We start from the raw sequence: 11,243 nt of genomic DNA on the forward strand, positions 1-11,243 counted from the left end.
TGGAAGAGTCTAGCCCCACAGTAGCCTCAGTGTTTGCCATGTTCAAAGCCCCACAGTTCCTACGGTACAGGAGACAGAAGGAAGGTGGTAAGCAATTTGGGGGAATCACTCAAGAGAAACTTCAGGGACCAGGGTGTGCTCCTACCCTGCTCATTCTCAGCCTGGCCACTCCCTGTGGCTCTGCCCTGTTTCCCTCTTCTTATTCCTCCCAGTGAGATCCCTGGTCATTCTACCCCTCTCATGGATCACCATCCCTTAGTGGATGGCTCTCAGATCCGGCTCTTCAGCCCAGATGGACCTCCTGAGTTCCCTACCCCATCCTGCACTATCTCACCTAACACATCAAAAAGAAACTCATCTGTCTCTCCATGTGCTCATGTCAGCACATGGTACCACCATCCACCCACTCATCGGGGCCAGAAAACTGGGAATTTTCTTGACTCTCCTCTCTCTCTCATATACCCATCAGTCAGTCACTGGATTCTGTTGCCTCTACTTTCTACATATGTCTCTAATCAGGTCAGCATTTCTCTTTACCTTACTGCCACTGTCTTGGTCATCACTTACCTGTACAACTGCAGTAGCCCAAAGAGTTGTTCTACTTCATTCTTCTTACTTCCCAATCCATTCCCCACACTGCAGCCTAAGTGGTCCTTCCAGAATAAATCTAATCATGTCACTTTCCCTCCTGAAATCCTTCAATGTTCCTTTTCTTTTCTGGTTATCTATTGCTATTTAAGAGGAGACCCCAAAACTCAGTGGCTTAAAACAACCGTTTTATTATATTTTATAATTTCTGGGTTAGGAATTCAGGCAGGGCTCAGCTGGGTGATCATTCCGTTGCATGGGGCATCAACAGAGGTCAGTTAGTGGTATCCAGCTGGTAATGGGTTTCACTCACAAATATGGCACTTTGCATGGAAGGTCAGAAGGCTGGCCTCAGCTGGGGCTGTCAGCTGGAGCTCATACATGCGGCCCCTGAAGCATGATGGTCTTAGGGTGGTTGGTCTTTTTACATGATGGCTCATGGCTCCACAAGTGTGAGCTCTAGGGAACAAAGTGGAAGCTGCATGGTGTTTTATGGCCTAGCCTCAGAAGTCATGTAGCACCATTTCCATACTACTCTATTGGTTGAAGCAGTTACAAGCCTGCTGAGTTTCAAGGAGAGGGGATATAGACCCCCACCACGGGAGAAATGTCAAGGAATTTGCAGCCGTGTCTTCTAACCACTTCAGGGTGAAGAATGGCCTCTGTGGCATGGTATATGTGGCCCTTCATGAACCGGCTCCGGCTGATCTTCCAGTTCAACATTCCCAAACTCATTGCATTTTATGCTCCAAGGCTGTAGCCCTCCTTAGTAACTTACTGTTTAAGTAGCCTGAGCTCTCATGAGCTATTGGACTCCTTACTCTGTTTATAATGACCTTCTCACTCTGTCTTCATTTGACAAAAGCTTTTTCCCCTCTCAGAGATATATATTTTCAGACACAAAGCTTAAAATCTCAAATGTCAACTGGTAGGATTTCAGGAAAAATAATAGAAAAGTAAAAAATAAAAATTGGGTTGTAGATCTATGTTGGGAGAGGAGGTTAAATTTCCAGGTAGTTCATATTGAGAGTGTGTACACAGCTCCTGAGGGTCATTTCTGCTTTCTGTGGCTTTCTTTAGCTAAGGCCAGAAATTTAAAAAAATCCCAATGGTTGTGTAGATCTCTTCTCACCCACCCATCCACCCAGTTAGAAAGAAGAACTTGTACAGGGCAGGGGATATCACAAGAGAAAATGGCACACCAGGGTGTAATGTCTCAAGTAAGAGGCTTAGTTTACACTTAATACTAGTATATTACTGTTCGTAATACTATACGGTAAAATTATCATGTTATAAACATATATAAGATCTTATACGAAACTCTGAATGGATTGACACTTGATAATTCTCTTAAGCAGAGCACAGTAAAGCAGTAGTGGTTGGCTACGTTCCATCAATTGTTTAAAATTCTTTTTGACTTTTTCTCCTGATCTTCTGTTATCCTTTCTGCAGGTTGCTTCTTCAACCCTTACATTTTTCTGGTTTATAGTTTGCTTAGGTCTTGCTTCTGCATATGAATCCTTCCATAAGTTTTACCCAAAGTATCATGGGAGATATTTTTCTTCTTCTTTGGCTTGAGAGCTTTTGGCATTTTCATAGTTTATAAAGATCATCCAATGCCAGGTGTGTCCTCCTCAGAACCAGATCCAATAAGGGTCCAATTCATGGTGTTTGGCAACCAGATTTCTTCAACAGCAGCTTATAGTTTTGAAAGTAAATCTTCCCATTCAGTGCAGTGAAGTGCAGAACATACTCTAATCCAGCCAGGCAGATATTTGATACTGTGGGGCCTCTGAAGAAATCAATAAAAGACTTTTTAGTCTTTTATGATCTTCTGTTACATCAGAATCATCACCAGCAAATATTAGCATGGGTTTTGTTCCCTCAGAACATTTACTGTCTTAATGTCTTTTAGAGAGACAAAATTCTCAATATCTAGTTCAATGAGATCCAGCACATGGTAGTCATACATACGACCTATTACTAGACTATTTGGCTGCTTCTTATTATAGGAGCCAAAGATCAATAAAGAACAATCTGACTTCTTTGAAAAGAATTCCAATGATGTCTGATCCTCAAAAGGTCTTGTAATATTTTTCTCTTTATACAGTATACCATATGGTTTTTTCAGTGCACACATATCTTTAAGTATTTGCATCACTGTTGCATTTGCATTTCTCCCTTTAATCAGCATGGCATTTTTATTGTTTTCATTGAGTTTCGGCTCTCTCTTTTCAAGGAATCTCTTGGCTCTTTTCATTTTGAGCTTTACAACTTGGTCCAGAGCGTCCATTGCTACTGCTACCTGCGACTCTATTTTTAAAAAAATTCTATTCCCATTCAATTCTCAGCTTAAGTGCTACTCCTTTTAGGAAGCTTTCTGTGAATCAGCCTAGGTTAGATTTTTTCCCAGGTAGTCAAATAATACTCATTACACCGTATTGTAACTGCTTGTTTAACAGCCTACATCGCTCACTAAACTGAAAGTTGTTAGAGGATAAGACTATGTATTATTCATCTCTTTCTCAGAATTTAACACAAGATTTGGCACCTGTCAATCACTCAATAGATGTTTATTGAATCCCTTACCCTCTCTGTGTCTCAGTTTCCTCACTTCTAAATTGAGCAGGTTTGTTAGCAATTGGGATAGCAGCTAGGTTTATTTTATGTGCGTTTGTCTCATTCCGTTACTAGGCATAGAATTGGAAAAAATTACGAAGTTATGACTGGATTCAGCAAGAAAGAAGATGGTGATCCATTAGTGATGTCTACCATGGGCATGGCAGAGGGAAGAGGCAGCATGTATGCTGTGCATTTAACACGCCTAGATTAGATCACCTCCAGGGCTTCTCCAGCCTTAAATGTCTATACATAGTACTGTCTATATCACATTTATCTTGAGTCCCACACTGTAAGAGCTGGGAGTTTCTCATGGTGTCACTCAGTCTAATGTCTTCATTGCATGGATGAGAAAACTAAGACTCGGAGGGAATTGATTCACCTGGATGTCAGAACCTGAGTACAGGGACAGACCTAAATTGAATTAATTTGCACTTATCTAAGCTAAGCAGGAATAAAGGGTTATTATACAATAGATGCTAATCTCAGCTCAATATTAATTTTTCCCTTGCCTACTTCAAGGTATCAGACAACCTGGCAATAGAATCCAATCTGGGCTTAAATCCTGGGCACAATCACTCACTAGCTGTGTGTTCTTGAGGGAATTACTTGACTTTTATAAATTTCAGTTTCCTTTTCTGTAAATTGTGGATAATATCTATTGTATAGGTGAGAAAATACAGGGAGAGCACTTTTCACATTTCTGGAACACAGTAAGGACTCAAATGTTAGCTATTACTAGTAGTAGTATTAGTATGGCCACCTTTAGTGTTATCACCAAGCTTTTTACCTGGCTTACTCCCTGGAGCTAGCACAGAGACCCAAACAGTATGGGTTGCAAGGCTTGGGGCACTGGTTATTTGGACTGTCAGGAGGGACTTGGTACTTTGTTAAGGAAAATTTGAAGAATCCTATTTTCCCCAACCAAAAGGCTTTGAAACTGAATGCAGTGACAAATTGTGGCTTGCTCCTGGGAAATGTTTCTAGACCACTATCAGACCAGCCACATTTTCAATCAGGATTTCTATAAAGGAGAAGGGGCAGCTCATCTAACAGGCCAGATGCTTGATGAGATCTAAATAGTTTTGTCTTTGGGAAAGAGAGGGAAGAAATGGTAAAAGTCAATAGAAAACAATTGACTTCAGACAAATACATATCTATCTGTCTCAACCAGAGGGGACAGGATCAGAGTCTCCCAGTGTTTAGGATTTTTCGCTGAAAGTTGAATACTAATGAATTAAAGTGAGCTAATTATAAAGTTTAAAAAATAAATAATTTGGGAAAAATCAATAGAAGGCGATTGTTGTAGAGGCCTGGCATAGCAGTGAGGACTTGGGGAGCAGCAGGGAATGGTTAGGTGTTAATCTAATTTGGGGAGGGCTAATGCATGAAGCTCTCCAGGCAACAGTGACAAATGCACTTCTAATCATCTCCATATTAAATTTAGTATCAAGGAGAGGAGCACTTCTCTCTCTTCAGTTTCACAGGAATGTGATTAACATGGATATGAAAAAAGTTAAAGGAAACAGAATTTGATTTGAACTTCATAGACTATTTCGGTGTGAAAATTAAGATGTATTTGTAGGGTTTTAGTGGATAAATTTACAGGGATTCTAAATTGTGATTGAACCAATTCCATCTTGTATTTTTCTCCCTCCCCTTCCCGTTTGCTGGAGGTATAAGTCTGCTGAGAATCAAGCAAAAGGAAGAAACAGCCAACCCAGCTGAGGGTGAGCCTTGCTGTGATGGGAAGGAAAACCACTTTGGGACATAGCAGCGTGAGGGGTCTGAGGCTGGTTGCTGACAGGGAAATGGATCCCTTGGTTGGCCCTGAACCCTTTATCAGCAAAGAATGGGCTCTCTGAATTTAGAATAAGAGAGCTGAACACAAGAAGGAGGTGCTGTACGGTGATTCTAAATCTGACGGTCAGCAGTTGGCTATAGCGCTAACACAGCTGCAATTCCATTGACAGTGGTCCGAGAGGGATGACTGAATTTTCATCTTCCTGCAGTCACTCTCTCTCACCTTCTAAGTAAAAGGTTTAGGATTCAAAGGCTGAGAATGTAAATGGCTGCCTATGGGCATCTGCATCTGGAAAGAACTCTTCCCACTGAATAGAGACACACCATCAGTGACAATCCCCAGAATGTGCTGCAGGGTTTGCATGCTAAGAGTCTCTCTCTCAAGTTTCACAATTTGGGGGCATAGTGAATGAAAAAAGAGGGAGAAGAAATCTGGGACTCCTCCCGCTTTGACAGTGCAGGTGCCAGCAGCTTTCCCGCCTTACATTTTGAACACTGGCTGTGCTTTATGGCTGTCAGGCTATGGTGTTTCAGGCTTACTTTTTATAAGAGGTTCCTTTTTGCAGTGTGCTTACAAATTTATCCCCTTTAGGGACGGGCCTTCTTTGAACATGCTCTACCTTTACTAAGTAATTTAAGGAACACAGACCATTGGTCTGGCTACACACTAGAAAACAGTGTAATTAAAGGGATGGGTTTAATTGGGAAATTGACCCAGAGCTCAATTTAGCATCATCATCCAGGCCAGACAGGGTCAGGCTGACGTCAGTGGGAGTCTGGCTGCCTCAGGAGTTGGGGACAGAGCTTGCTTGATTAAGGTGTTTCCTGGGAAATGAAATTAAGCCTAATGATTTTCAATGAATGGGACTGCTAATTGGGAGGCAGTGCTGCTTAATTGGGATCATCTGCAGGTAATTAAAGGTTTCCTCCTGATGGCCTTCCCTGCTTATGACTCTGGGAGGTTAAGATAATGTGAGTGATACAGACGTTCTCAGCCCCCTGTGCAGAACCTCTCCCTTGACCCTCTGTCCAAGGCCACCCAGCTAGGCCACCTTTCTAGTCCTTGGAAAATAGTGCTTAGAGTGATGTCTTCAATAGAGCCTCAGAAGCCTGGGTGAGTTTAGGTTTCCGGATTGAAGCTGCTGCCAGGGAGTGTGTGAGGTCCCTGGAAAGGGGAGAAAAAGGCAATGAGGTTACATGGCATCCCAAGGAGGTGCCCTGTGTTTTGGTCTTGACACCCCGACCTCCAAGACCTTCGTGTCATATAATTGGCTGAATGGGACTTAAGGTTGACAATGTTATCTTCTGTAGAGATAGGTGTCTTGCCCCATATGGGAAGGAAGTCCTAGTATAGAACACTCTGAATTAGGAGTTGAGAAAACTGATTTCTGGTTCCAGATTTACTACCAACTGGCATTGTGACTTTTTCTCTTTAAGCCCCAGTTTTCTCATCTGTGAAATGGGAATGGCTATACCTCACTATGGATTATGTAAATATCCTTTCATTCTAGGTATTGGGTAAGGCCTGGGGAAGGATAAAATTTTAATCTGTGTTTTAAGGAACTCAGTCTATTCTGGGGAAAACAGACCTGTAAACCAACAATTGCCATTTGGTGTCACAAACCCTATAGGACAATAGAGGAAGAGGTCAGTCATCAGAGAAGGCTTCAGAGAGAAGGGAACATGAAGCAAGATTTTTATGAGAATAAGTTTTTTGACTGGATGAGGCAGGTGGCGAAAGCATGCCAGGCAGAGCAAACAGGATGTGCAAAGACAGGGGCATGCAGACCCTAGGGCACAATCTGGAGATTGTCCCTGGTGGTGCATTTCTGCTGGGTGGGAAGGATGTATATTGTGAGGGAGGAGAAAAAGGGCAGTGGCGGTCACAGGCGAGGAATCACAGAAGGCCATGTACGTTACTAAGGGAGCTCGCTTGGATTTCTCTGACAGGCAGTGTGTGGTCACTGCAGAGTGTTAAACGTAGGAGTGACAGGTCAGGACTGAGTTTGAGAAAAGCCACTGATAGAAGTGTGCTCCCACGCGGGGCACAGTGGCTCACACCTACAATCCCAGCATTGTGAGAGGCCGAGGCAGGCAGATCACCTGAAGTCAGGAGTTCAGGGCCAGTTTGGCCAACATGGTGAAACCCTGTCTCTACTAAAAATACAAAAATTAGTTGGGCGTGGGGGCACATGCTCATAGTCCCAGTTACTTGTGAGGCTGGGGAAGGAGAGTTGCTTGAACCTGGGAGGCAGAGGCTACAGTGAGCCAAGATCGTGCCACTGCACTCCAGCCTGGGCAACAGAGCAAGACTCCGCCTCAAAAAAAAAAAAAAAAAAAAAGTAAAAAGAAGTGTGCTCCCAATTTGGGAGCTGGATTGAAGGCAAAAGAGGCAGGGACACTGCCAGGAAAGTTCAGAAGGCAGGAGGTGAGTCCCTAAATTCAGGCAAAGGCAGTGGGAACAGAAAAGGGAACAATTTGAGTTTGTATCATGAGTTACATTGTTTGCTCATGTACATTTTTAAGCTTCTGAGAACTCTGGAATCACAAGCCTCATTTTATAGCCCCTTTGTTCACACTTCTTTACCTGCTGTAACCCCACACTCTGAAGAGACAGGCTCCCTGGGATCTGACTTTCCAAAGAAAACTTTGGTGAGGCTTTGGACTCCCCACCCAGTCTCGTCAGGTAGGAGGAATGAGATAGGACCAGAATTTGGGGCCTCTGGCCTCCCTAGGAGGCTTAGAAAAGAGAGCTCTGGCAACAGGCAGGAGTCCAGCCCAGCTCTTAAGTGTCAGTAGCTTTTGAAAAAACATGCGATGAAAAGCAGCCGAGGCTGGAAGCACAAAGGTGAGCAGGAGCTGCGGGTGATTGCAGCCTTTACTGAGACTGCAATCTCACGTTCTCTCCTTTCATACCTGGCAGCTTGGGTAATAGGCAGAGCATTCATGTTGCAATGGATAAGGTAGGGTCCCATTTCCAATTTTTTTGAAAAGCTGTTCCCAAGAGTTGGGTCACCTTAAAGACTCAGTATCAACTGTTGGTGCCAGTGTAGACTCTTGGGACTAAAGCTATTACCTTCTAACCCCATCAAAAAGCATCTTCAGTGTTGAAGTTTTTTGAAGTGTTCAGCTGTGATTCTCTATAAAGTGCCTCTTTGAATGGCTCCTGTGCAGAGTATAAGTTAATGGGGCTGAGATAAGCTAGATGGGGGATTTCTTGCTTTTCCATCTGAAACCTTAACTGATCCACCCCTCCTCTTCTTAACTCTTACAGCACTGACTATCCGTACCACCCCTCAGCAAAGAATGCCCTAGGCTGAGATCGAAATGTATGTGTGTATCCATGGAAAAAGGACTGCTGGGTACATTTTCAGAATTCTCACTCCAAAGAGCAAGTTCAATTCCTTTCAGCTTGTTTTGCGGTTTCCTTTTGAAGTCCAGCATTAAAAGAACTGGAGTAAGAAAAGAGTGTGAAAGGGCCTTTTCCTCTGTGGAAACCTCAGCTTGACCTGCCTTTTCCCTTCAGCCCCTAGAGGGAAGGAGCCTGTGTTTTCTCCACGTTTCTGGGCAAAGTGAAGCACACAATAGTCCTTTAGGACAAACTTTACACCATTGACCATGTGAAACTGATTCATCCAGGGTGACTGAGTTTGTCTTATTACCTTGGTACACTCTTGCTGGGTGAATGAATGAATTTTCTTTATTCTAGGAAAGTGTTTCCCGAAAGGGACCATAGGAGCTTGCTTTGAAAGAGCTGTCCTACATAAGCACCTTCTTACTGTGCTTGGGATAAAGTCCAGCCTCTTTACCATGGCCCAGCTTCTGTGGACTCTGTGGCCTCATCTAGCTCTGCTGTCCTCATTCTTGCTCTGTTTCAGCTGCACAAACCACTTGTCAGAGCCCCACCCCAGGGACATAACCCGGACAGTTCCTTTGACTGGGAAGTTCTTTTCCTCTGTGTCCAGCTAATTCCTAGTCATCTTTTAGCTGGTCCTGGGGAGGCCTTTTCTCACCCCTAGTCTATATCCCTTTCTATACTCTGTCATCAACCCCCATACTCTTATATCTCCTATTAAAATTTGTCCTTCTATATTTACGTGTGAGATTATTGGCTTAGCCATTCTCCACGTCTAGACTCTAAACTCACAAGGGCCGTACCTTGTTCTGTCTTAGTCACCACTAAATTACAGTGCCCTGTATAGTGCTTGGTATATAGTAGGTGCTTAGCACACATCTTTGAGGAAATGAATATAACTGATGTTGACTCTTAGTTCAGTGTAGCAGCCAAGGTGGGCAGAGCCGGGATGTATTAGCTATAGTGCAAACAAGCCCAGATCTGGCCCATCCCAGAAACAATGAAGGCCACAATGCTTCTAAAACCTTTCCTGCCTCTACTCAATAGGAGCTGTCAGAGCAGAGCAAAGAGGCTCATGCCAGGGTCTCAATGCTTCTGACTCAGTAGTAGTTCTGTATTTGCTTCTCTCATCCTCTGGCCCCTGAAGTACCGTTGGTACTTTTTTCTCTCTCTGAAGGGTTTGGTGGTCTGATGGGCTGGGAGCCAGTATGGGGAAGGAGGAGAGATGAGCTTATTTGGCCAGACTGGAGGCTGGCAGAACAGTTTTCTTAGCAGGTTGTCTGTTGATGAAATACCTACAGCCAGTTGTGAGAGGTTATTATTCTCAATTAAATCTGATTATGACATGATTGGATTTGGGAAGAGACTGTCCAAGTCAAGCCTGGCCCCTCTTGATGTTTACCCAATGGCAGGATCGTATCACACAGACTGGTGTCCATGTCAGACAGAAGGAGAGCCTCTGGCACCTACAGGAAAGAGGGTCTGGGTGCCGTGGACCCCAGCCACGGAAAGCTTCACAGATTGTAATGGTCTAACTGCTGCTGGCTCCTTGGTGAGATGTGACATTCATTTTGGGGACTCTATGAATCATTACAATTATGGAATTATTACCTTGAAAAATGCCATTTTCATTACCTTCCCAGTAACGATGTATTGGTAGAGGACTTGGTCCTCAGTGTTAAGCCAGAGGAACAAGCTGGCACCAGTAATTTCCCGGGTCCTGCTGAAGGCCAGGTGGATTCCTGAAGAGACAGGAGTTTGGCCTGACCTGGTGGGCTGCTAGGGGCTCCAGCTGTTGAAAACCATGACTCAGCCTACTGTTATCTTAGGGAACAATGAATGGGGTCATTAGCTTGTGGGCCAGACAGGCTGGGCCAACTGTGCTAGCCTGGACTCAGAACTGCAGAGGGCTGGGGAGCCATTAGCTACTGAGTGCTAGAAAAATATTAACAGATGAATCCCTGCCTTTTTATAGAACATGTGTTTGAAAGTACAGGTGAAAAATAGGTCCAAGCTAAACAATAGATTTATGTGTTATAAGGGAGCCTGTTTTCAGAGAATGGGAAAGATCACAAAAAATTTAACATATTTAAGCATTTAAACATAATTGATAATAGTGTGGTAATGTGTCATGCATATTACTTAAAAAAATAAAATGTACTTTTATTAAAGTAATATATGCTCCTACATTAAAAACTCACAATGAGCTGTAGCAGTCAAGAGTCCTGCCCCTCATCTCTTTTCAGAACTGTCTCCAGGGTCCACTACTTCTAACACCTTTTTATTTTTTAAATTATATTTTAAGTTCTGGGGTACATGTGCAGATCATACAGGTTGGTTGCGTAGGCATACAGAGAAGGGAACACCACACACCAAGGCCGAGGGGGCGGGGGGCTAGGGGAAGAATAGCAGGGAGCGGGCAGAATGGGGAGGGATAGCATTAGAAGAAATACCTAATGTAGATGATGGGGTGATGGATGCAGCAAACTTTTAACACCTTTAATATTTCTTTAGAAACTTACCTCCGTATTTGTAAATAATATGCTACTACTGCTATTTCTTGACTCATTCATTTTGGGCATTACTGAATTCTTGTTAGAGTGTGGGTAGGTTTAGGATGCTTACACACACCCTTCTATTCACTTCCTACCCTATCTCACTGCCACTTTCCCATCTTCCAGTAAAATGACGTAAGGTATTTTGGTTGAATTAGGAGTCTATGGTTGCATTGCTGTGATGACAATTGTTCATTAAGAAGCCAGGTAAAGTACTACAGTTGTTTTCGTTCTTTGAGAATTTTTAGTTTGGTTTTTATTTTCTAGAGTTACTATCTTTTACTCCCAGAATTTTTTTTACATATCTTTTTTTTTTTTTTTTT

At 43.2% G+C, this 11,243-nt stretch overlaps 1 pseudogene; it reads right to left on the minus strand.

Moving 5' to 3' along the window:
* Positions 1 to 1,981: 1,981 nt before the first annotated feature.
* Positions 1,982 to 2,881, minus strand: LOC108284280 (annotated as a pseudogene).
* Between the last annotated feature and the right edge of the window lie 8,362 nt (positions 2,882 to 11,243).

This window comes from Cebus imitator, unplaced genomic scaffold (genome assembly GCF_001604975.1).
Source record: "Cebus imitator isolate Cc_AM_T3 unplaced genomic scaffold, Cebus_imitator-1.0 Scaffold274, whole genome shotgun sequence".
Taxonomy (NCBI): domain Eukaryota; kingdom Metazoa; phylum Chordata; class Mammalia; order Primates; family Cebidae; genus Cebus; species Cebus imitator.